The sequence below is a fragment of the Prionailurus viverrinus genome, chromosome C1 (assembly GCF_022837055.1).
Source record: "Prionailurus viverrinus isolate Anna chromosome C1, UM_Priviv_1.0, whole genome shotgun sequence".
NCBI classification, from domain to species: Eukaryota; Metazoa; Chordata; class Mammalia; order Carnivora; family Felidae; genus Prionailurus; species Prionailurus viverrinus.
In genome coordinates this window covers 134,096,098-134,123,997 of record NC_062568.1, presented here as the reverse complement: position 1 = coordinate 134,123,997, position 27,900 = coordinate 134,096,098, and the positions used below count along the sequence as shown (strand labels likewise).

Genomic DNA, 27,900 nt, shown 5'->3' with positions numbered 1-27,900 from the left:
TCAGTGAGTTGAATTTTGATTATCAAGCACTTATTAAATGCCTATTATGTACTAATATTATCATGCTGGCCACTGGGGCTAGAATGAAGCAAATATTTTATAAGGCAATTCATGTTCCACAGTACAGGGATTTAGGACCCTTGTACCTCATGTGGCCTAAAGAATTTTGGAACTTAGAGGAAATGAAAAAGATCATCTTGATCAATATCTTCACTTCTCAGATGACTACACAAGGCCAAGGGAGGTTAAATGAATAAAACAAAATCCCAAACCAGTTAGCTGTAGAGTCAGAATTACAAACTAGGTCTCCTTGTTCTTGGCCCTCTGTTTGTCCTGCTATACCTGACAGAGGATGTCCTCTCCCTGGGGATAAAAGATGGATGCTTTTCCAGAAATAAAGGCAGAGCTTGAAAATAGCATTTCCTCCATACTTTCTGCACTATTCTTTTCTTTTTTTTTTAAGTTTATTTATTTATTTTGAGAGAGAGAAGGAGAGAGAGAGAGAGAGAGAGAGAGAGAGAGAAAGTGGCAGAGCACACAAGTGAGGGAAGAGCAGAGAGAATCTTAAGCAGGCTCTGCACAGCCAGCACAGAACCCAACACGGGCTCAAAACCCACAAACTGAGATCATGACCTGAGCCGAGATCAAGAGTCAGATGCTTAACTGACTGAGCAACCCATGCACCCCTTATTTATTTTACATTTAAAAATAAAAAAGGGGCACCTGGCTGGCTCAGTCAGAGGAGCATGTGAAACTTTTTTAAATAAATAAATAAAAGCTGTGGAGTTTTAAAATTCATCAAAATACAGCCAGTCTAACATTAAAAAAAATTTTTTTTAATGTTCATTCATCCTTGAGAGAGAAAGAGAGCACAAGTGGGGGAGGGGCAGAGAGAGAGGGAGACACAGAACCCGAAGCAGGCTCCAGGCTCCGAGCTGTCAACACAGAGCCCGATGTGGGGCTCGAACTCACAAACCGTGAGATCATGACCTGAGCTTAAGTCAGATGCCCAACCAACTGAGCCACCCAGGCACCCCCAGACAGTCTAACATTTTATCTATTTCTTTTGTCCCTGACCACTGATATATGTATCAACATAAATGCAATTGTATGTATTAATTTTTTCACTAAAAAATCATAAGCATCTTTTCTAAGTTATTATAGTCTCATAAACATACTTTACACAATTAAGTTTATTGGTGGTTTTCATTATAAAAGATGCTACTTGATCACTCTAGGAAATTCACAAGTCAGAAAAGTAAAAAATTGGAAGAAAAGAAAAAAGCACCTATAGTTTCACTGTGTATAAATTCACCCCCTATGTGTATTTTGGAACCATCATTATAATATTTAATGACTGAATAATTTTTAATATTTTTTTCCAACATCTACAATCAATTTTATTCTAATATAATCTAAACACATACCATTTAGGAAATACCAAGAAAAATTTATGTACAAGAGTTGACGCTATTTCATTTGGATAAAGCTGACAAATTCTTGCTATGAGTATAGTCCAGGAAACATCTCCGAGGAAACCTAAAATGTTGGAATAGATGCTGTGGCTCTCAGATGCTGATAGCTCTCAGAGACAAGTTGTCAATGTTTGGTACTAGATGTAAAATTTCATTGGTTACCCTGCAACTGTTAAGGCTTCTTATGCATCCTATATCTAAATTCTTAAGCAGATTGTCGTCTCATAGATCCAAGTCTTCTGGAATAGCCTGCAGTGCTAAACCTGCAAACCAAATACAAATCTCTATTCCATCAAAACACAGTTTGATGCTTCTTCAACAGCCTTTTGTATGTACTCAACTTGTGAGATCCCAATGTAACAATTTTTCCTCCAACATTTTCAATTACAGATTGTGGAAGATTCTTGCTTTCACTGATTCCTCGGATCCACCCTTTTACCAGATTATTTAATTTTCACAAATTAAAATCCTGCGCTGCAGTTCCTTTTCCTCTTCAAAAACCCCAAAGGGCTTCACAGTCTCAATTAATTTCTGAGTAAGTTGGCAGTCAGTCTCTTTGGGGGCTGCTAAGAGGTGATGTCATGGCGCCTCTGTGGCCCCTGTGTTTGCTGTGATTCCTGAGGTTTTACCTGGAAGCAGCACGCGGTCCAGCGGCCGCAGCGCCGAGTCACTTCTCCGCCCCACCCCGCCCCTCACCTCGCCCCGCCCCGCACCACCTCCCACCGCACCGCCCGCCGCCGCCGCCGCCCAACTCAGGATCCCCCAGCTCCCAGGAGAGAGGGAGGTAGGGACGCCACAGGTCTGGGTCCAACCTCACTCCCGCACGGCCCCCGCCGCTTTAAGTGCTTCTCCTTCCTCCCCCTTGTCCTAACACGGCAACGCGAGTAATGTTTTATCTTGACAGAAATATTTTTTATTATATTTAGGTGATTGCGTTCAGAATCCTGGAGGGAAGTAGGGGCTGAATGGGTTGTTGAGTTGGTTTGTTATGTTGTGTAGTGCTGTTGTACAATATTTCTCCTTGAAAGCATATGGCAGAATTCTATTTCTCCACCCTCTTGAAGTCAACCATAGCTTTAACCAATGGGACAGGAGTGGAAATGACTTGTGTTTATTGCAAGTGGAAGCCTTTAAAAGTCAGTGCACGGTTGGCTATGCCTCTTCCCTCCTGCCGCAGTGACATGCAAAGTACCAGGTGGTGGAAGTTACATCAGCCTGAGTCTTTGTGTAAGGAGAACAGTGCCCACAGCAGGACAAAAAAAAAAAAAAAAAAAACAAAAAAAAAAACAAAAAAAACAAAAAAAACCCACAAACAACAACAACAACAACAAAAACAAAAAAACAGGACCTCAGCAAGAAATTATATTTGTTATTTTGAGACAGTGAGATCTTATTACTGCAGTCTATCCAGTTTAATGTTTTGCTTTAATCTCAGAAGCATTCTATCCATCTCACATTGAAAAGACTGCTGGTTTGTCGTGTGATTGGACTTTGACATCTGCAACTCCCCTGATCACCTCATGTGATTGTACCTTCCCTCTGTTCCTGTTCCATATATATCTTTCCCAAAGACAAGATAATCTCAGATAGAAGAGGACCACTTTTTAATTGTGATAAAAATAGTTGCACTCTGGCCTAAAACCTGAAAACAAAGCAAATTTGGTTTTTATAAAGAGAATTGTGCTGCTTTGAGAAAAGAATCTGTCTCTAAGAGTCCAGATGGTTGTCATAATTCTTTGACTAAAGAACTTGAAGACTAGGAGCACCTGGGTCACTCAGTTGGCTGGGCAACCAACTCTTGATTTTGGCTCAGGTCATGATCTTAGGGTTTGTGGAATCAAGCCCCACCTCTGGGCTCGCACTGACAGCTCAGAGCCTGTGTAGGATTCTCTCTCTCTCTCTTTCTGCCCCTCCTCTGCTTGCTCTCTCTCAAAATAAATAAATAAACTTTTTTTAAAAAAAGAACTTAAAGACTAGAATGCCTAGCACAATCTGATAGATGTTCAATATATACTTATTTGGAAAGACAGTCAAGTGAAAGAGAAAGAAGGAAGAGTATGTGGAGTTTTAAAATTCATAAAGTGGGGGCGCCTAGGTGGCGCAGTCGGTTAAGCGTCCGACTTCAGCCAGGTCACGATCTCGCGGTTCGTGAGTTTGAGCCCCGCGTCGGGCTCTGGGCTGATGGCTCAGAGCCTGGAGCCTGTTTCCGATTCTGTGTCTCCCTCTCTCTCTGCCCCTCCCCCGTTCATGCTCTGTCGCTCTCTGTCCCAAAAATAAATAAACGTTGAAAAAAATTAAAAAAAAAAATAAATAAAATAAATAAAATAAAATTCATAAAGTGTATTGACTATATATATATATATATATAATCAGAATAGTTTAATTTGCAGAAAGAAAGTGTATCTATCTTAACCAGGAGGCTCCTTACAACATCCATCTGATAGAGACATTTCCAACACCGTTGGGCCTATGAGATCATAAGGTCCAAGTAGCCTGAAGCTAATGCGGAGCCTTTTCTTGATCTGGATGCCACTCAGGACTGGATGCCTCATGTGCTACTACTAAAAGAGTCAGAAAACCATGCTTAAATATGGTATGTCCAAAAAGGTCTTGTCCTTGTGGTGGGACATTCCAGGTACAACTTGTCTATAACATTTTGAGGTGATATCTTAACATTGGACCCACAGACACTCACTGGTGTGCCAGAGCCCTGAACTCTCAGAATTTAGCTCCATCTTTAGCACCCATGTTTTTCATTAAAGCATCTATCTGTGATGCTTTATTTTTCTAATGCTTTCTTTTTCCCACTCACCAGGCACAATTAGCACAATGTAACCAATGTAATGGACCGATGTGATAATGTGTGAGATATTAAGATTGAAATTTTACTGATAGCGAATGAATAAAAGCATTTTCTAGGTCAGTATCTGCATAGTAGAGCCAGACTGCAAATGACATCATTACCTAATTAAGGCTTGCAAAATTCCACTGTTATTCTCCGAGACTTACTTGGGTTTTGCCACCAACTAGATGGACAGTGAGTGGGAAACTGAAGCCATTGGTAGGTTTTTATGCAGGGGGAATCTGGTTCCCTTGGAGCAAGGGGAGGTGATGTTGCTGCTGGCAGTGAAAACTCAGAGGCTGTGGGGATTTGAAGTTCTCAGCCCCATCTCTTCTGCTTAAAAGTCTTAGGTTCCTACTCCTTTCCTATTAGTGTCTTAACTGAGCATAAGAGCCTTAATGGTATTGTGCATTTAACGGACACTGAAACTCTGCAACTTTTACAGTTAGGTTCTGTGTTTAATTCTCAGCTGCATCTGCCCCGTGCCTATAGGATCCAAGGGATTACTTTAAAAATGTGATGCTTTCTGATTATCCACCCATGCCCTGCATTGGGCTTTAAATGCCTTAAATTTTACCCTTTTTTTCTATATATGCTCTCCAGGGTTGTAAGACATGGCCATCCCAATCCACACAATCTTTGTACCTACCATTGCCACTAAATGCCATTCCCACTTGGTCTTCTAGTGCCTCGCTTTTAACCTTTCCATCCCATGCTATGAGTGATCTGTGTCCCCATTTCTCCCTAGCAGGAGGGTTATTTATGTGTTCCATTTCCTGGAGCCATCCCACTCCCCTTTAATTGCTTGATCAGTCAGGGGCCTGGCAGGAAAGAGATGGAACCCTCAAAAAGATGACTAAAGAAAATTTAATGACATTACTACTTACAATGTGTGACAAGATATAGGGAAACTATACAGGCTGGAGGACTTCTACAGGACTGGCAACAGCAGGAAGCCTACGGTCTCTAAACTGGGGAAAGCAAGAAGAGGGAGGGATGGCTGAAACCAGTGAGAATGCAGTAGTAGCAGGGAGCGAGGGAGCTGTGGCCTCAGGTGTAGGAATGCATAACCTGTCACTTCACAAACAGGCAGTCAAGGGAATCGACCCATCACACTTTCGCTGCCCTCTCATTTTCTGGTCTCCGGCCCGTCCCAGTTGGAAATCTGGTTAATGCTGTTGATAAAAGTCAGGGGCACAGAGCAGAGTGTGAAAAGATGGTGAATAGATATGAAAGAGCAAATAAAGACTCTGCCCTCAGTCAACCCTCTTCCCTTTTCCCCATCAGCATCCACCATTAGTCTTTTTTTTTCTCCCCTAGGTGAAAAATTCATTTCCCCCAAACAGGGTGCATACCCAGAGTCCCATCAGCTAGTATAGCATTCCTGGGTGTTAACAATGCAGTCATATTCTCACCCGAAACCTAAGACATTGGCCACCACCAGCCATCGGTGCTCTTCATATAAAACTGTAGATCTTTTAGGGCACTTGGGTGGCTCAGTCGGTTGAGTGTCTGACTTTGGCTTGGGTCACGATCTCAAGGTTGGTGAGTTTGAGCCCTGCGCGTTGGGCTCTGTGCTGACAGTTCGGAGTCTGAAGCCTGCTTCAGATTCGGTCTTCATCTCTCTCTGCCCCCTCCCTGCTTACATTCTGTCTCTCTCAAAAATAAATAAACATTAAAAAAATTCGGGGCGCCTGGGTGGCGCAGTCGGTTGAGCGTCCGACTTCAGCCAGGTCACGATCTCGCGGTCTGTGAGTTCGAGCCCCGCATCAGGCTCTGGGCTGATGGCTTGGAACCTGGAGCCTGTTTCCGATTCTGTGTCTCCCTCTCTCTCTGCCCCTCCCCCGTTCATGCTCTGCCTCTCTCTGTCCCAAAAATAAATAAACTTTGAAAAAAAAAATTAAAAAAAAAAATTAAAAAATTTATTTTTTTTGTAAATTTTTAAAAATGTTTTTATTTACTTCTGAGACAGAAAGAGACAGAGCATGAGAGGGGGAGGGGCAGAGAGGGAGGGAGACACAGAATCCCAAGCAGGCTCCAGGCTCTGAGCCGTCAGCACAGAGCCCGACGCAGGGCTCGAACTCACAAACCGTGAGATCATGACCTGAGCCGAAGTTGGACACTCAACCGAGCCACCCGGGCGCCCCCAAAATTAAAATATTTAATAAAAAAACCCTGTAGATCTTTTAAAAAGAAGAGAAATAATCAATTAGCATAGAACATTGTTGCTACCATCTAACATGGACAATATCCAGCACAGTATGGTCCTCTGGCCCCTTAACATCTATGTGACTCATAACATGTGTGCTCTAAGAGGCAGTTGGAGCTCCTTGGAGGAAAATGGTTCTCAGGTAAGAGACAATTTGATACCAGGGTAGCAAGGGCAGAAGGACAAATCAAGAGCTTCTGAGCTGTTTTCATCATCAGGATCCAATTATCAGTCTTGATCAGCATGCTTTGATCACCATTTTTAGAGGAAAGCAGGATCCAGGTTCAGAGAAGGGACTTAGTAGAAAAGTAGTGAGGTGGTGGTAAGAACTTCAACCTGTTAGGCCGGTGTTCAGGACTGGGTACTACTTCTATCTGGTAACAGTACAGAAGGTGAAGGAGATGAGCCTCTTCCAGCCAATGGTTAGATAGACAGAAAGCAGCCCAATGCTCATGTAGCACACTGTCAATCCACAAATACTGAGCGTTACCATGTGTCAAGTATTGTCTTGAAAACTGGAGGTATGATGTTTGAAAAAAAGAAAAAAAAAATCCCTGTCTTTACGGAGCTTGGGTAGAAGCGAGGAAGGCAGAGGTCAGATACATTAATTCAAATGGTTAATTAGTTAGGGGCACCTGGGTGGCTCGGTAGGCTAAGCATCCAACTCTTGATCTCTGCTCAGGTCATGATCTTATGGTTAGCGAGATAGAGCCCCAGGTGGGGCTCTGTGCTGACAGTGTGGAGCCTGCTTGGGATTCTCTCTCCCTTGCTCTCTGCCCCTGCCCCACTCGCATGCATGCTCTCTCTCAAAATAAATAAATAAAAAGGGGCGCCTGGGTGGCTCAGTTGGTCAGGCATCCGAATTCGGCTCAGGTCATGATCTCATGGTTCCCGAGTTCAAGCCCTGTGTCAGGCTCTGTGCTAACAGTTCAGAGCCTGGAGCCTGTATCAGATTCTGTGTCTCCCTCTCTGTCTCTGCCCCTCCCCAGCTCACGCTCTTCTCTCTCTCTCAAAAATAAACATTAAAAAAATAAATAAATAAACTTAAAAAAAGAAAAACCAAACGGTTAATTAATTAATACAGTGAAATGTGCCATGGAGAACTCTTTGGCAATATCAGAGCACATACCAGGGCCCTACCTAATCTGGAGAGTCGGGGAAGACTTCTCAGGGAAACAAATGTATCTCACGATCATTAGTGAGCAGGTGTGAGGGCAGCAGACCACTTCCAGATACCACACCTGTGAAAGGGCACCTAATCACTAGCCCACCAGCCTTGACTCTGCCGAGTTCTAGGCCCACACAGGATAGAGCTAGATGGAAAACTGGCCCCAGAAGAGTCCAGAAGAGACATAGCTGTGAGTGGTCACATGTAGTGGCTCAAATTCCATTTCCTCCGTGAGTCTAATATTTCTCTTTGTGTGGGTGTATATGACAGAGAGAGAGAGAGAGAGAGGGACAGAGAGAGGGAGAGAGAACACTTTCATGTCTTTGTCTCCATTGCTATTTCCTTGTTTGCTCCATTGTTGGGTCTTTAAACCTGGAAACCGACCCCAGCAACCATTAAAAGTGACTCTCAGATACTTGAGGTAAATGCTAAACTTTCTCACATTATTCCTGCCTTTCTTTCTCTCTGTGGTTCCTGCGTCTGCTCAGATTTTACTCTTTCTGTGTTGTGGCTAAGAACTCTGAAGTCCTATAAACCTGGGTCCCAATGCTGGCTTTGCCAGTCACCAGCTGTGAGACCTGGGACAAGTTCCTTAGTGTCCCTTAACTTCAATTTCCCCAGTTAGACTCGGAGGCTAGTAACAGTACCTCCCTCACAGAGCTCGTGTGAGAATATAACGGGATATGCCACTGTAGGTGGAAGCTCTAGTTGTTAATTCAGTTTTTCCTTTTTCACCACTTGGACCTGACAGCAAAGTCTCGACACCGAACTTTGACACTCATCCTCCACTGGGACGCCGACTGCAGTTACTCTCAGGTGCTTCTCATGCTGGGCCACTTCCCATGAACCCCTCATCCGGCCTCGTGCTCTAGGATGCCATGACAGGTTTAGCCATGAAGTCAATGGCCCCGCAGGGGTATCAGGCAGCTCCTCCTCATCTCGCTTCTCAACTTCAACCTCTCTCATTCCTTAAACTGTTCCTAATGAGGAAACAAGTTTCTGTGGATTTTTCCCATATTTATGGAACAATTTTCCGTAAATTCTTAATTTTAAAGTCACACAAATATAATGATACACATTTCGCTATATGAAAAAAACTCCCAACAACTGAAATGGCATGAAGTTGCTTTGTACTAATGCTGTTTTCTATGTGTCTGTGAGCCTGGATGGGGATGAAATGGTTCCCCAGCCCAGGACTAGATGATCTCTTGAGGTTCTTTTAGAGATATGAACAGGAAACTAATGACGAAATAATGAGTTCTAGTCTTACATGATGTGCAAGGTGTATGCCCGGGCTTTGTTGATAGGTTCAAGATGTTGTTGGCCGGTATTTCAAGAAAAAAAGAGTGTTGTGGTCTATAATTCTCTATTTACATTTTTTAAAAAGAGTTATTTATTTATACTAGTTTCTTACTTGATCTCTGGATGCAACAATAAGGCTCCTGACTGGGCAAATATATTTTTAACTGCAACACTAAATGTATTTAAAAAAATACATTTTTAATGTTTATTTATTTTTGAGAGAGAGACAGAGAGAGAGTGGGGAGGGGCAGAGAGAAAGGGGGACACAGAATCCAAAGCAGGCCCCAGGCTCTGTGCTGGGGCTCTGTTCTGTCTGCACAGAGCCTGATGCGGGGCTTGAACTCAGGAACTCCAAGATCATGACTCGAGGCGAAGTCAGACATTTAACTGACTGAGCCACCCAGGTGCCCCAACACTGAATGCATTTTATCCTAACATTTTTCTAAACTCTTTTTTCTTTTAAACAATTTAGATTTACAGATGTTTCAAAGATACTACACTGTGCACTATTTGGGCACCTGGGTGGCTCAGTCGGTTGAGTATCCAAATCTTGACTTTGGCTTAGGTTATGATCTCATGGTTCCCAGGATCAAGCCCATGCTGGGCTCTGCACTGATGGAGTGGAGCCTGCCTGGGATTCTCTCTCTGCCTTTCTCTCTGCCTCTCCCTCCTCACGTCTGTGCACATGCTTTTTTTCTCTCTCTCAAAATAAACATTAAAAAAAAGATAGTACAAAGATAAGTTAGAAAGATAGCACAGAGATGGGTTACAAAGATAGTTTAGAGAATTAATTCTTATATGTACATTTCTTGGAGATCCTGAGGGTTTGGTTCTGGATCTACCAAAATAAAGTGAATATCACAGTAAAGCAAGTCAAATGAATGTTTTGGTTTCCCAGTGCATGTAAAAGCTATGTTTATACTGTACTGCAGTCTATTAAGTGTATAATAGCATTACATCTAAAAAAAAAAGAATGTATATACCTTGATTAAAAAATATAGCTAAAAAATGCTAACCAATCATCAGAGCTACCAGTGAGTTGTAATCTTCTTGCTGGTGGAGGGTCTTGCCTCGATGTTGATGGCTGCTGACTGATCAGGGCAGTGGTTGCTGAATGGTAGGTGGCAGTGGTAATCTCTTAAAATACAACAGTGGGGCAACTGGGTGGCTCAGTCAGTTAAGCATCAAAGTCTTGAGATTGAGCCCCACCTTGAGCATTGGGCTTCGTGCTGGGAGTGGAGCCTGCTTAAGATTCTGTCTCCCCATCTCCTTCTGCCCCTCCCCCACTCATTAGCACGCACACATAATCCCCCCCCTCAAAAAAAGAGACAACAATGAAGTTTATTGCACCAGTCAACTCCTCCTTTCACAATTTCTCTGTAGCATGCAGTGCTGTTTGATAACACTTTACTGAAAGTAGAACTTCTTTCAAAATTTGAATCAATCATCTCAAACCTTGCCTTTGCTTAATCAGCTAAGTTGATATAACATTCTAAATCCTTTGTTATCGTTTAAACTTCAAAAAGGTCTTCACAGCATCTTTGCCAGGAGTAGGTGCCATCACAGGAAACTACTGTTTGCTCATCCATAAGAAACAACTCCTCATCCGTGAAAGTTTTATCATGAGATTGCAGCCGTTCAGTCACACATTCAGGCTTCACTTCTAGTTCTCTTGCTATTCCCACCACACCTGCAGTTACTTCCTCCACTGCAGTCCTGAGCCCCTCCAAGTCATCCACGAGGATGGGAATCAGCTTCTTCCAAACTCCTGCACATGTTGATATCATGACCTCTTCCCATGAATATGAGTGTTCTTAATTGCATCTAGAATGGTGAATCCTTCCCAGAGGGTTTTCAATGAACTTTGCCCAGATCCATTAGAGGAATCACTATCTATGATTCCTCTATCTATAAGCTATAGCCTTATGAAATGTATTTCTTACATAGTAAGACTTGAAAGTCAAAGTTACTCCTTGAACCATAGGCTGCAGAATGGATGTTGTGTTAGCAGACATTAGTGACATTAATCTTGTTGTGCATTTCCATCAGACCTCTTGGGTGACAGATTCATTGTCAATGTGCAGCAATATTTAACAAAGAATATTTTTTGTGAGAAGTGGTTCTTAACAGTGGGTTTAAAATATTCAGTAAACCGTGTTGTAAACAGATGTATGTCATTCAGGCTTTATTGTTCCATCTACAGAGCACAGGAAGACCAAATTTAGCAAAATTCTTGAGGCCCTAGGACTTTCAGAATGGTAAGTGAGCAATGGCTTCAACTTAAAGTTAGCAGCTGCGTCAGACCCTGACAAGAGAGTCAGCCTATCTTTTGAAGCTTTGAGGCCAGGCGTTGACATCTCCTCTCTGGTGATGAAAGTCCTACATGGCAGCTTCTTCCAATAGACAGCTGTTTCATGTACATTGAAAATATGTTGTGTAGTGTAGCCACCTTTATGCATTCTCTTAGCTGGATCTTCTGGATAACTTGCTTTAGCTTCTATATCAGCACTTGCTGCTTCACCTTGCACTTCTATGTTATGGAAATGGCTTCTTTCCTTAAGCCTCATGACACAACCTCTACTAGCTTCAAATTCTTCTTCTGCACCTTCCTCACCTCTCTCAGACTTCATTGAATTGAGGAGTTAGGGCCTTGCTCTAGATTAGGCTTTGGCTTAAGCGAATATTGTGGCTGGTTTGCTCTTCCATCCAGACCACTAAAACTGTCTCCAAATCAGTAATAAGGCTGTTTTGTTTTCTTATATTCGTGTGTTCGCTGGAGTAGCACTTTCAGTTTCCTTCAAGAACTTTTCTTTTGCATTCAAACTTTGGCTACCAGTTTGGTGCAAGAGGCCTAGCTTTTGGCCTGTCTCAGCTTTTGACGTGCCTTCCTCACTAAGCTTAGTCATCGTTAGCTTTTGATTTAAAGTGAGAGATGTGTAACTCTTTCCTTCACTTGAACACTTGGAGGCCACTGTAGGGTTATTAATTGGCCTAATTTCAATATTGTTGTGTCTTAGGGAATAGGGAGGCCTGAGGAGGGGAAGAAAGATGGGGAAATGGTCCATCGGTGGAGCAGTGAGAACACACACAAAATTTATCACTTAAATCTGCTATCTTATATGGGTGCGGTTTGTGGCAGCCTGGAACAATTACAATAGTAACAGATCATTGCTTTGTTCTTCAGAGATCATTGATCACAGATCACCATAACAAATGGAATAATAATGAAAAGTTTGAAATATTGTAAGAATTACCAAAATGTGACAAAGAGACATGAAGTGAACAAATGCAGTTTGAAAAATGGTGCCAGCAGGTTTGTTTAAAACAGGGTTGCCACGAGCCTTCAATTTGTAAAAACAAAAACAAAAGCAAAAACGCAAGATCTGTGAAGTATAAGAAAGTTAGATATACCTAGATAGTTTTCATGCAGCTTCTTTTAATGTTATTATTATTTTTTTTAACAATTTTAAGGAGATTGTGCTTTCAACGTTTATTTATTTTTGGGACAGAGAGAGACAGAGCATGAACGGGGGAGGGGCAGAGAGAGAGGGAGACACAGAATCGGAAACAGGCTCCAGGCTCTGAGCCATCAGCCCAGAGCCTGACGCGGGGCTCGAACTCACGGACCGTGAGATCGTGACCTGGCTGAGGACCGTGAGATCGTGACCTGGCTGAAGTCGGACGCTTAACCGACTGCACCACCCAGGCGCCCCGCTTCTTTTAATGTTATTACATTGCATGTAAGTAGGTACCTTTATCAAACCTAAGGAATCAACATTGGTACAGCACTATTAACTAAACTTCAGACTTCATTGAACTTTCACCAGTCTTTCACTTACTTTTTTTTTCTGCTCCAGGGTTCAGTAGGTTACCACATTGCATTTGATTTCCATATCTCTCTTGTCTCCTCCAAACTGGGACAGTTTCTCAGTCTTTCCTTGTTTTTCACGAACTTGACACATTTGAGGAGCACTAGCCAGATATTTTGTAGAACGTCCCTCAATTTGGGTTTGTCTGATGTATTGTAATGACCAGATTGGAGTTTATGGGTGTTTTAGAATGTCACAGAGATGAAATGCCTTTCTCATTTCATCATATGAGGGATATATGATATCAACATGTGCTAATCAACTTATTACAGTGCTGTAAACCTTGACCACTTGGTTAAGATGGTATGTGTCTGTCAGTTTTCTCTACTGTAATATTACTGGGTTCCCCCCTCCCCCTTTTAATAGTCTGTCCATTAGAAGTCACTTACTAAATCCAGTTAACACTCAAGAACCGGGAAAATAAATGACTCCTCCTAGAGGTAGGATTATCAAAACATTTGTGAACATACATTAAAAACACCAAAACATTTCATAAATGTTTTGGGGGAGATGCTTTGAGGCTATGCAACTATTCGGTTCCTCTTTAAAGTTTCACCCACTAATTTTAGCATTCATCCCAAATCTTGTTCACAATAATTATTGCCGTGGTGCTCAACTGGTAACTTTTCTATTGCCCTCGTTCCTTCTATATTTATTATTCAGAACTTTGGAATTTTTCTGTAAGGAAGGATTTTGCTTCTCCCCCATTTATTTGTTTCATCATTTGTTTATATCAATTAAGGACTAATAGATACTTATTCTATTCTTGGGTCATAATCAAATACTATTGTCATTACTTTTTGTTGTTCAAATTGGTCCGAGTTTGGCCAATGAAAACTCCTTATTATTTCTGTACCATCCATCTATCTACATGGGTTCATACTGATATCTTTGACTCATTCAACTCCACAGGGTTCTTTCTAGCCTTCCTGTCTTTACTTGTTTGTAATTTACTCTCCCTGACAGCAAGACATATGACTTCCATCATCTGTAATTTATTTACGTATTTGTTCAACCCTGGTATCCTTGTAAAGCAGTTATCAGAATTGCTAACCTGTCCTCTCGTGTGAAACATGGTTGCTAAGTAGACTACAGTGTTTTCTGTCCATTCTTTTTGTCTTTAGTCTTATAGTTTCCAATAAAAATTACTTGGGTCAACTCTTCCTCCCCACTCCCATGCAGTTATGTCATACTTTCTCATATAGTTAGATTCATTTGTTGTGGTTGGTCTTCATTCTATCTTGGGATTCCCCAACAATCCTGAGTTAGCTTTTCAAATTGCATGTAGTAAAAGAGTAAAAAAGTTTACTCTTTGTGGTATATAGTTCAGTGGGTTTTACCAAACACAGAGGGTCATGTATTCACCACCACAGTACCACATAGAATAGTCTTGTCATCATAAAATTCCCTTGTGCTGCTCCTTGTACCGAACTCCTTTCCCCTGCCCTAACACCCTATGATAGTGTTTTCAAAAATAAGCATTTTTAAGTGATAAAGAATGTTAGGAAGCAACTTGTCCTAAACTTTTCCATTTTATAATTTTTGGTATTTAAAAAAGTTATGAAAGTACTGTATACACATTTCTGTTTACAGGTAGAGAAAGCCACAATATAAAAAACAATCCTCCTTCAGTAGTTAGCATGTGTGAAGATGCAAGAGCTTGTCTATTGGTATGTTTTTGGCACAGTCTTGGACCTTTAAATCTGAAGTCTTTCATGGTAGTAATAGTTCCAAGCCCCAATCTCAGAAGTAACCAGTGTGAAGCCCTTTATTTCCCATATGAGAAAGTTGAGAACCAGAAATTAAGGTCATGCAGTTATTTATGACAACACATGAGGTGGAACTCACACTCAAGGCTCCCAGTCCATTGTTCTTTCCACATCCTGGTGTTTTTTCAAGGCATGAGCTCGGATCAACCTGCCACCCAAATGCAGATGAATGTGAATCGGATAACTTGAAAACACCCATGAGGTAGTAAGTAGGCGGCTTTGACGTCAGTTGCTGCTGCTGTAGACAAAGGGACACTTGTGTGTGTGTCTAAATCCAGATGATTTTTATTTTCTAAGTTATGCCATGGAGGACTATAAAAAAATCTTTCCACTCTGGCCACAGCAGGTATGTGATAGGGATTTGTAGAGAAGCTCATAGACAGAAGGCATCAGCAAAGATTCTCTTATGGAAGTCCCTGTTTTGCAAAGATTTAAGCAGTAGCAATTAGAAGCACAGATTCTAGAACAATAAAAGAATCATTGATAAAATCTGTGCCCTTGAAACTGGACGTGGAGAAACTGAAGAGAATGAGAAACTCTGGAATATGTATAACTGTGAAAACGGAAGCACACCCCTCCCCCACCCACCCCACCAAAGGACCAATGTGGCACTCTGGAGCGAAAGGAGTCAAGGAGTGAATGAGCAGAACCAACCTGACCAAAAACATAGAGCTGCTTGCCACAGGACTGGCACAGGACGTCAGTCACCCTAGTGCTACCTGGCTGAAGGCTCCACCAGCATCTAGAGCACGGGAGCTGTGCAACACTAAAATTATACTGTGATTATAATACATGTACTTGAAATATGGCACAGCTATCTCAACTTACATTATTTCCATTGTGTAATTTAGTTGCCTTGAACTAATCCTTCTATTGCTTGAGTAAAGAGAACTCCTTAAAAAAAAAAGAGAGAACTCCTTTATTCTGTTAAAGATAGATGTCTTTAAGATAGAGTTCCACTGGGTGGAACTCACTAACGTGTGCTTACAGCCCTGATTGTTGCCCAGCGTCGGCAGACCAGGACAACATCCCCAGGAGAGGATGGTGCCCAAACAGGCCCCAGTTCCATGGAGATATGCCACTTCTTACATATATGAAACAAAAGCTCCACGCAGCAAAATCCAGAAATCCTTCCAAGTGTAGAAATATATACATTTTTTAGGATTACAAACTTACTATTTTATGTGTGAAATTAACTGTACATCTCACAGGGCATTCTTAAATATTCTAAAGGTTATCTGAGTGAATGGCAAGATAAATTATTTCCCTTGAATGTTTTTAAGTACCCTAGGTCTTCATAAAATAAATTATGTCCCATTCATATTTTTAGATATTCCACGTCTTTCTCAGGACACGACAGCTTTAACACTGGAACAAATTCCAAGGACATTTAAGTGGATGCAACTTCTCTTTCAACCTGAATTTACCTTTAGATATCTCCTTTAAAAAAATAGCTTGTTTGTTTATTCATCATTTAATTGGAGTTACAATTTAAGGCACAGATCTAAAATGTTCAGTTTGATGAGTTTTGGCATTTGTAAATATCCATGAAACCACCACCCCAAACAAAATATGGAACATTTTCATCATCAGAAATTTCCCTTATGCTATCTTCCAGTCAGTTTTACCCCACTTCTAAATCCAACCACTTTCTGACTTCCATCATAAATTTATTTTGCCTGTTCTTACATTTCATATTCATTCAATCAAGTAGTGTGTTGTGTGTGTGTGTGTGTGTGTGTGTGTGTATTCTTTCATTCAGTGTTTTTGAGATTCATCCATGTTGCTGTACTTACCAGAAGTTCTTCCTTTTTACTGCTGAATGGTGTCCCATCATGTGGCTATGCCATAATCTGTTTACACATTCTGTTGTTGACACTGGAGTTTTCCAGTTTAAGGCTGTTATGGGAAAGGCTGCTATAGATATTCTTGAATTAGTCTTTCTTTTTTCCTTTTTCTTTTTTAAGAGTTTATTTTTTAAAGTTTATTTATTTTGAGAGAGAGAGAAAGAGAGAGGAAGTGTGTGTGTGTGTGTGTGTGTGTGTGAGAGAGAGAGAGAGAGAGAGACAGAGAGAGTGTGGGGGAGGGGCACAGAGAGAGGGAGAGAGAATCCCAAGCAGGCTCTGAGCTGTCAGCAGAGAGACCGATGTGGGGCTCAAACTCATGAACTGTGAGATCGTGACCTGAGTTGAAGTCAGAAGCTTAGCCAACTGAGCCACCCAGGAGCCCCTATATTTTTCTTTTTTTAAAAGTCTTATTTTGAAATAATTTCAAAATTATTCAAATAATTTCATAATTTCAAAAATTATTTTTGCAGCTACCAAAGTTACAAAAATTAAAATGGCACAAAATCACACATATACCCTTTATCCAGATTTATTGATTGTAAATATCTAACTTTTGTTTTATCATTTGTGTGTGTGCTATTTTGTGTGTGTGTGTGTGTGTGTGTGTGTGGTGTGTGTGTGTGTGTGTTCTGGAATCATGTGAAGGCCCTTTACCCCAAAATGATGGCCCTTTACTCCTACAAAGTTCAGAATTATGGATATTCTCTAATATAATCACAGTACAGATCTTCCTTGACTTATAATGGGGTTACATTCTGATAAGCCCATCAGAAGTTGAAAATATTGTAGGGGCATCTGGGTGGCTCAGTCGGTTAAGCGTCTGACTTCACCTCAGGTCATGATCTCATGGTTCGTGAGTTGGAGCCCCACGTCGGGGTCTGTGCTGACAGCTCAGAGCCTGGAGCCTGCTTCGGATTCTGTGTCTCCCTCTCTCTCTGCCCCTCTCCCACTCCTGCTAGCTCTCTCTTTCATAAATAAATAAATCAAAAAAATTAAAAAAACAAAAAAGAAGTTGAAAATATTGTAAATTGAAAATGCATTTAATACCCCATGACCTACTGAACACTATAGCTTAGCCTAGCCTACCTTGATCATGCTTAGAACACTCACATTAGCCCACAGCTGAGCAACATCATCTCACACACAAAGCCTATTTTATAATAAAGTGTTGAAAATCTTACGTAATTTATCGAGTACTGTACTGAAAGTGAAAACCAAAATGGTTGTATGGTTACAGAATGGTTGTCAGTGTATCTGTCGTTGCCCTTGTGATCGCATGGCTGATGAAACCTTGGTGGCCACTGCCCAGCCTCCCAAGAGAGGATTGTACCGCATATCACTAGCCTAGGAGAAGATCAAAATTCAAAACTCAAAGAACAGTTTCTACTGAATGTGTACTGCTTTTACATCATAAAGTTGAAGAATTGTAAGTCAAACCATCATAACTCAGGGACCATTTACATAGTTAGCAATTTCAGTGAATTTTACATTGATATAATACTCTAAGCCATCAATCATATTCCAATTTTATCAGTTACTGACCCAATTATTGACCCAATAACATCTTTAAGGAAATCCTCTGCTGTCCCTCATCCCACAAACAACAAAATCCAGTTTAGGGTTAGCTACTGCTTTAATTGTCACCTCTTTTTAGCCTCCTTTAATCTGGAATGTTTTTAAAGCCTTTCTTTTTATGACACTGACATTTTTCACAACAACAGTACCCCTCTCTTGTTTAAAAAATGTTCTTCATTTTGGGTTGTTCTGATGTATCTTCCTGGTTAGACTCACATTATGCATTCTAGACCAAAATACTGCATAGGGGATGTTGTATCTTCAGAATAGCACATTTAGAGGCATAAGATATCCATCTGTCCCACCCTGGTGTTGTTGATTTGAATTGCTTAGTCAAGATGTTGTCCAATTTATTCACTAAAATCACCATTTTTTACTGTTGTAATTAATAGATGGTCTATGGGAAGATAATTTAGGATTATGAAAATCTCCTGTTCCTTATCAAAATTTCCTCCTGGATTTAGCGTCCATTGGTGGTTTTTGCCTGATTCAATCTTTACTATGATTATTGCAAAATGGTAATCTTTCAACTTGTGTACTCCTCCACATTTACCAGTTTGTCCTCAGCATTGAACTATAATTAAGAGCTCTCTCCTCTGCTTCCTTATTTATTTATTATAGATATGAACTCATTAATTTCTGTTTCTCCATTGGCTTATAATTCGTTACTGTGCTTATTTTGGTGCCCCAATTATCCCAGATTTGGCCAAGAGGAGTCTCTTCTAGAGGGCTCTTGTGTTTTTGTGACATGCTTCATCTTTTTTTTTAACCACTTCTTATTTTCTGGCATAAGTAGCGCTTTCAGACTTGTACTCACTTTGTTCCATGCCTAGAATTAGCTATGTCTTTGAGGGGCCCTCGTTCATTTTAGTGAAGAATGATATTAAAGACCAAGATCTTTAATAGGTACTAGGCATGATCATTGCTACCAGCATCTTTGCTTCTTGGTCCTTTCAGTGGACAGAATTAAGAAATACACAAATGTATACACATATATACGAATGTACACCTGCAAAAACATACACATACATGTTGCGACCAGCGCAACAAACACGGAGCTCAGGGTCCTGAGGGTAGGGGAATGTAAGAAAGAAAAGAAGAGAAGCCAGTTTGGGAACAGGAGGGTCCCCTGGGCTGATGGCCCAAGTGACGGCTTTATTGTTGCTGTACACAATCTTTTATATCAAGACTCTTATGGATCAGGTCATTCTAAGAATAAACAGGTTTCACATGATCGCTGCCAGCCAAAACATTTAGTTCTGTGTACCTTGAACTTTCTAAACGGGTCACAACAAGACCTTGTTGATAGATTGCTAGCCAAACACAGTTCCCCTGTTTGTTTCTCTTTCACCCGGGGTAGAAAAAGGGGGTAATATTACTGCCAACACCCACAGACCACAGGCTTCAGGAATTAGCTTTCTCAGCCTTGACAAGGCTTTCGTATGCCTTTGCAAGTGGGGGAATGGGAGGGGGAACCACCGGATTGGCTGAGTCAACAGGGAGCCGTTGCTCGACCCGGTCTCAGCCTGGCACCGGGGTCCGGCCTCCCACACATACATACTTATACACACACACCATATACATATTTTAGAAGTCATAAATTCATGCCTGGATCTCCAATTCCAATCCATCCCCTCAGCATCCTTTTCTCATTTTCTTCCATTCCTTATTTGTATGCTCCCTCTCTCCACAAGATATCTAGCTCCCAACAACATCTGTATGTTGCTCAGTCCTGTAATACACTCTAACGTAACTTAGAATCACTTTGCTGACACTACTATAATAAACGAATCTCTAAAATGAGTCCAAGATTCACTTGTAATTCTTTTCTACTCCCCACCTTGCCCAAGACTAAGGGTGTACAGTCAAACATTTATCTGTAAGTTACTTGGCTTCTTTCCATCTTTCCTTCCTTGGTTCTTTTCTTCCTTAATCTTTTTCCTTCCAGTATGGTTCTGGTATTCGTTTGAAATACGGTTAGGTTCGTGTCTTTTCTTTTGCTTAGAGTTTTTTATTTTCCTCCCATTCTTAGCGTTTGAATTTAATTTTTGAATGTGTAGGACATAAATATGCTTTCAAGATCCAAAATTTTGCAAAAAGATATTCTCAGAAAAGTGATACTCCCTTCACATCCCTTCCCATCCTCTTTCTTCCCACCCTTTGTATGCCACCAATTTCATTGTTATCTGGTTTGCTGGTTAGCGTTTCTTTTTGTAAAGATAAGCAAATATATGTATATATCCCATTTTCTCTTCTTTTGTATGTAAAAGGTAGGACCTGTTTAAGCTCTTATGCTTTATTTTTTTTTAAGCTTATTTATTTATTTTGGGGTGGGAGGGGCAGAGAGAGGGAGAGAGAGAGAGAATTCCAAGCCGACTCCGCACTGTCCACATGGAGCCCAATGTGGGGCTCAAACCCATGAGCCATGCAATCATAACCCAAAACAAAACCAAGGGCTGCAATCATAACCCAATACAAAACCAAGGGCTGGATGCTTAACTGACTGAGCCACCTAGGCTCCTCTCTTATGCTTTTTTAAAATCTTAAGGGTACCTCCTGAAATAACTTCCTTGCAGTTTTTAGAGATCTGCTCTGTTATTTTTTACAGCTGCATAGAATTCATTGTGTGTCTGTGCCAAAGATTTTTCAATCCATATCCTATATTTAAGTCTTTGATTAGTTTCCATTATTTCATAACATCAAATCATGCTTCAAGAAGAAGTAATCCTGTGCCTATATGTTTTTTTGTTTTGTTTTGTTTTGTTTTGTTTAAATTTCTGGAGTGTACCTACTTCCTTGTGTATCTAAATTCCTAGAAGTAAGATTGCTGGGTTGAGGCATATATGCATGTATGGTTTTATATTTGTTTCCATATTGCCAAATTCCCCATACTTTTTTCATTCTCACAGTGATGTATGAGGGTGTCTGTTTTCCCCATGGTCTTCTCACAGAGTAACATTGTCAAGCTTTTCAATTTTTGCCGATGTTACAGGTAAGAAATGTATATCAGTAGAGTTTATTTTTCATTTCTCTTATGAGTGAAGTTGAACATCTTTCAATATATCTAAAGGCCATTTTTTTATATCTCTTTTTGTGAATTGTCTTTTTTGTCATTTGTCCATTTTTCTTTGTTTTTCCCCCAAGTTTTATAAATTCTTTATAAATTCGGGAGATTAGCCCATTATCTGCAAAACAGTTTGCAAATATGTTCTTCTAGTTTGTCATTTATCTTTTGACATTGCTTACACTGTTTTTTGACATATCAAAGCTTAAAAATTTTCATTACTTATATTTTTTATTTTTTTTCTTTTACTGCATCAGGATTTGTTAGTCATAGTTAGAACACCTTTTCTGATACATAGGTTATAGAAGAATTCACCCACCTTTTCCTATAGATTCCCCATACACGTGTAGCAGGATAATTTCTTAAGATATCAGTTTTGTTTTCTCTCATCAGTTTTCCCATTCCCTTCTCCTACTCAGGGAGCAAGTTCTATGCATCATTACCTCAGCTGGGCTCTGTACGAGGGCTGCATGACTTTTGATCATCAAAGCTTAAAGGGAGCCTGGGGTTTGAGGAGAATGAAAAGGTCCTGCCAGAGAATGCAGGAGACAGGGGTTCTTTAACTGTGTAGAGTACCAGCTCCAGCTGGAGGCTAGGTCAGAACACCTAGCCTCATCCAAGATCTCCTGACTTGAAGGGAAATGTGCAGGCTGAGACAATGACACTCCAGTCACAGTGAGTGCAGAGGACTGATAGATGGAGGGGCCTCTACAAAGCCTTTGTGAAGTGTTAGACTCCAGAACTTTGACACCCTCCATCCCAAAAGGAAAAAAGACTAAGTTTATCTATTTGTTTTATATTTCAATTTCATTTTAAATATATAACAGTTTCAAAATAGTTCTGGGATAAATGGAGATCCACATGCAAATGAGACAAATGAAATGAGAATGAAATTAGACAAATACTTCACATCATATGCAAAAATTAACTGTAGGGGTGCCTGGGTGGCTCATTCAGTTAAGCGTCTGCCTTTGGCTCAGGTCATGATCTCAAGGTTTGTGACTTTGAGCCCCTCATCAGGCTCTGTGCTGACAGCTCAGAGCCTAGAGCCTGCTTCGGATTCGGTGTCTCCCTCTCTCTATGCTCCACACTCCTGCTCGTGTTCTGTCTGTCTCTCAAAAATAAACAAAGGGGTGACTGGGTGGCTCAGTCGGTTGACTTCTGGCTTTGGCTCATGTCATGATGTTGTGGTTCATGGGTTCGAGCCCTGCATCAGACTCTGTGCTGACAGCTCAGAGCCTGGATCCCATTTTGGATTCTGTGTCTCCCTCTCTCTCTGTCCCTCCCTCGCACTTAGTCTGTCTCTCTCTCTTAAAAATAAACATTAAAACAATTTTTTTAATTAAAAAAATTAAAAAAACATTAACTCCAAATGGATCAAAGATCCAAATGTAAGAGCTAAAACTATAAAACACTTAGGAAGAAACACAGGGAATACATTTTCATAACCTTAGATTTGGCAGTGGATCCTTTGATATGTCATTAAAAGTACAAGCAACAAAGGAAAAAATAGATAAATTTGACTTGAACAAAATTAAAAAGTTTTGTGCATTAAGGGACATTATCAAGAAAGTGAAAAGACAGCCTAAAGAATGGAAAAAACTATATGCAAATCATGTATCTGATAAGGATCTAATGACCAGAATACATAAAGAACTTTACTTGACTTGAAAAGACATTTCTCCAGAGAAGGTGCGCAAATGACCAGCAAGCACATGAAAAGATACTCAGCATCGTAGGTCATTAGGGAGATGCAAATCATTACCACAATTCACATTCACTAAGATTGCTATAATAAAAACAAACAAACAAATAATAGGTGTTGATGAGAACAGGGAGAAGTTGAAACCCTCATTCACTGTTGGTGGGAATATAAAATAATTCAGTTGATGTGAAAAGGAGTTTGGTGGCTCCTCAAAAAATTTAACATAGATAGGACATCTAGCTGGCTCAGTCAGTAGACTCTTGATCTCAGGGTTGTGAGTTCAAGACTCACGTTACATGAAAGGCTTATGTAAAAAAAAAAAATTGTCATAGAATTACCATATGTCCAAGTAATTATATTTCTAGGTATATATCCCAAAGAATTGAAAACAGGTGTTCAAGCAAATACTTCAACATATCTGTTCATAGCAGCACTATTAACAATATCCAAATGTCCATTAGCTGATGAGTGGGTAAATAAAAAAAGTGGCTGGGGCGCCTGGGTGGCGCAGTCGGTTAAGCGTCCGACTTCAGCCAGGTCACGATCTCGCGGTCCGTGAGTTCGAGCCCCGCGTCGGGCTCTGGGCTGATGGCTCGGGAGCCTGGGGCCTGTTTCCGATTCTGTGTCTCCCACTCTCTCTGCCCCTCCCCCTCTCTCTCTGCCCCTCCCCCTCTCTCTCTGCCCCTCCCCCATTCATGCTCTGTCTCTCTCTGTCCCAAAAATAAATAAAAAACAAAACAAAACAAACAAAAAAAAAAGTTGAAAAAAAAAGTGGCTGATTCATAACATAGACTATTATTCAGCCATAAAAAGATTGAAGTACTAATAAATGCTACAATGTGGATAAACCTTGAAAACATTATGCTATGTAAAATAATCCAGACACAAAATGTCACACAATGGATGATTTCGTTTATTTGAAATATCTGGAATAGATAAATCCATAGAGATGGAGAGCAGATTGGTAGTTGCTGGGGCTGGGATCAAGGGAGAGTGGGGAGCAACTGCTTACTAGGTATGGGGTTTTCTTTTGGAACGATGAAAATATTTTAGATCTAGGCAGAGGTGGTAGTTGCATAATCTTGTGAGTGTTCTAAATGCCGCTGAATTGTTGACTTTAAAAGACTTAATTTTAGGGGTGCTTGGGTGGCTCAGTTGGTTAAGTATCCGCCTTTGGCTCAGGTCATGATGTTCAAGCCCGGTGTTGGGATCTATGCTGACAGCTCAGAGCCTGGAGCCTGTTTTTGGATTCTGTGTCTCCCTCTTTCTCTGGCCCTTCCCTGCTTGAGCTCTCTCTCTCTTGTTCTCTCTCTTTCTCAAAAATAAACATTAAAAAAGTTTTTTAAAAGATTAAAATATTTAATTTTGTTATGTGAACTTCACCTCATTAGAAATTTTCTTAAATGTAATATATGATGTATTTACATGGTTAAAAACTTAAAGATACCAATTTATTCAGTGTAAATATTTCTTTCTGCATCTTACCCCCACTCAGTTACCTTTCCTACAGTCAATATTATCAACCTCATGAATATCCTTCTAAAGATATTATATTTGCCCATCAGCAAATAAGTATATGTTATTTCCTTTCTACTCTTTTTATGAATGGTAACATTTAACATACTATTCTGCTCCTGGCTCTTTCTTCTGCTTAATGTTATATTTTGAGATCATTTCATATTAGTACATATAATCAATATTCCATCACATTCATCTAACCTGTCCTCCACTTGTGGGACTTAAAGAATGTTCCTAATTCTTTGCTTTTACAAAGGTACCTTATATCTATGATATTTCACTGCCTGAGAGTACATTTAAAGAGTCAATTCCCTGAAGTAATTTACTGAGTCATAGGATGTGTGCATTTCTAACTATTTTTAAGCTATTGATCAATTGTTCTACAATTTGTACTAATTTACATACCTCCCAGAAATGTTAATAAAAAATTACATAATGTGTTATCAAACTTTGGATCTTTGCCATTTTGATAGGTGAGAGTAGTATCTAAGTGAGGCTTTATTTTCTCTATGTGTGAGAAAAACATCTTTTCCTATTAATTTTAATATTTTATTATATGAACTATATTTCTCATATTATTTACCCATTTTTAAAATTCAGATTATGGCCTTTTTCTTACAGATTTGAAGGTACTTTTAGGAAAATAACCAGTGGTCTATGAAATGAAGTACAATTTTTTTTTTTCCTACAGTTTTCTTTCTGCTCTGTTTGCAGTGGTTTTTGTCATGAAAAAAACTTTTTTAAAGTAGGCTTCATGCCAAGCATGGAGCCCAATGTGGGGCTGAACTCATGACCCTGAGATCAAGAGATGGACACTTAACCAACTGAGACACTCAGGTACCTCAAGAAATTATTTTTAAGAGGCCAAATTTATTAATTTTTTTCTTTGATAGCTTCTGGATTTTAATATTTGTGAAGGTCTTCCCCATACCAAGATTATAAGATAATTATTTCATGAAGAATTCTTTCCTCTCTTTTTTTCTCATAGTTTTGTGGTTTCTTTAATTGTTTTTTCTTTTTGTTCATTCTTTGAGCAATTTGGAAATTATTCTGTTTGGAGAATGAAGTATGTATGGATCATAGTCATTTTTCAGATGATTCGGGATTAGACAAAAAATAAGACTTGGTTTCTTCCCTTGTGATGATTCCTTCCATTTAAATAAATAAGCATTATAGAAGCTGTGACAGAAATCTGAACAGAGTGCTTTGGGGACACCAAGGGAAGGAAAACAGAGTCCAGAAAAGGCTTCATAAAGAAATAGATATCCAATACTTACTGACAATCTCAATCACCATTCCTATACCCTTCTGGAAACTCTTCCATCGTGACTTCTGTGATCCTCATGACTCCAGATTCCCATATTGCCTCTTTAATTATTCTCACTGTCCTGGATTGTTTTCTTTCCTCCATTGATCAAATATATGTGTTCTACAGGATTATATTTCACTTCCCAACTGCCCATTCTTCTTTCTAATTCTTTTTCAGTTCCAAATATTCTCTTTTTTGTATATGAAGACCTCTAAGTCCATATACATTTTTTTCTGAGTGTATAACTAAAACTGTTTATTATATCTGGGATTTTATATTTATGAGTATTTGATTAGTATGTGTTCCCCTACTAGACTGTTCTGCATGAAGACTGTTTTGTTTTTATCACCACTGGTCCCAGTTCCTGGCATATAGTAAGTCGTTAATAAATATTTTCATATAAATAAATGTTTAGTACTGATCTTTTTTCCTAAAAACTAGTTCTTAATTTTTTGATTACTTGCTGAGCATTTCCACCAGGTATTCCTTTTAGCTCCTCGAAATCAATTTGCTCAGTTTAACAAACACTTACTGAGATTCTGGCTAACACTGTATAGGACCTGAGGATATATTTACTCTAAATAACAGAAAACACAATAGTAAGTGCATATGGTTTTAATCCGTATGACTTAGGGCAGCACTCTGCCGTAAGTTAAGTCCTATTTTTAACTTTTTGTTGAAACTCCACACTGTTTTCCACAGTGGCTGCACCAGTTTGCATTCCTACAAACAATGCAACTTACCAACAAGTGATTCTTTTTTAAGCAAAGATGAAAATGATGAATTTTTCCTGGTGACTTGAGGTGTTTACCATGTTAGAGAAATGAATGCTAGTTTCTCTTTAAAAACATGCAACTAGGGGCGCCTGGGTGGCGCAGTCGGTTGGGCGTCCGACTTCAGCCAGGTCACGATCTCGCGGTCCGTGAGTTCGAGCCCCGCGTTGGGCTCTGGGCTGATGGCTCAGAGCCTGGAGCTGTTTCCGATTCTGTGTCTCCCTCTCTCTCTGCCCCTCCCCCGTTCATGCTCTGTCTCTCTCTGTCCCAAAAATAAATAAACGTTGAAAAAAAAAATTAAAAAAAAAAAACATGCAACTATTCATTAATAGAATTACATATGAGACAGAGGTAGCACAAAGGGAATGATTAACTTGGCAGGAGGTGGGGAGTTGGGAAATGTGGTCAGAAAAGACAGTTTGCAGGAGGAGACCATCAAAGCTTTATTTTAAAGGATGAACTGAGTGGGGAGTGAGGATATTAGGGGAGAAAGGGGTTGGTATTTCAGGTAGAAGGAATAGAATATTCTAGGGAAGACCACAGAGGGGGAATATCAGTGTGTATTTATCTCCTAGGGCAGAGGTGGAATATGTCTTTTCCAGGAGAGGAGTGCCAGGGTAGGAATTCAGAGAGGTAGGCAGGGCTTATGTCATAACTAGCTTTGTGTAAGGTGCTTCAAGGCGGATTTGGAATTTACCTTGGTGATTAGGAACTAGCGAGGAATCAGTCATCTGCATTATCTTCCCTGGCAAGAATGTTCCACTTCTGTGCTCCTGACTTCAGGTAACTAATGTCATCCTCTCAGGCACTCAACCAGGAAATCTCAAAGTAAATTGAAAACTTTCCTTTCCATTAAATAACAATCTCACCAACCCCATCCAATTTGAACCCACAAAGTGTTTTCCTTCCTGTTTGCTCTGTGCTGCCTGACTCAGGTACTTACAACCTTTCACCTAGATTATTTCAAGAGTGTTCAGACTGGATTCTCTGCTTGGTATTTCTTCCTGCAATCCATCCTACACGCTGCCACTGGCATGGTCTTTTTAAATAAAAGCTGAGATCATAACTCTTCCCCCAAACCTGGACTCCTCCCTCTTACATGCAGAATAAAATTCTACCTGGTTGAATGGGTGTTTTAGATCTTTCACCTTGACCTCCATTAAACATTTCAAGCTTTTTTCTTATTTCACACCCTTTCATGAACCTCCACTCAACACCAGACTTAATCATCTTGCTTTGTGCCTTCTTGTCTTTGTATCTTTGCTTCTGTTATATCTTCTCCTTTTTAAAAAAGTTTATTTATTTTGAGAGAGAGAGACGTAAGAGGGGCAGACAGAGAAGGAGAGAGAGAGAATCCCAAGCAGGCACTGTGCCATCAACGCAAGAGCCTGAGGCAAGGCTCAAACTTACAAACTGTGAAGTCATGACCTGAGCTGAAACCAAGAGTCGGACGCTTAATCCACTGAGCCACCCAG

The 27,900-nt window shown here is 40.2% G+C and overlaps 1 pseudogene; it reads right to left on the bottom strand.

Moving 5' to 3' along the window:
• Positions 1–1,387: 1,387 nt before the first annotated feature.
• The window catches only part of LOC125171715 (poly(A) polymerase alpha-like), a 29,527-nt pseudogene continuing 3,014 nt past the window's right edge, over positions 1,388–27,900 (bottom strand).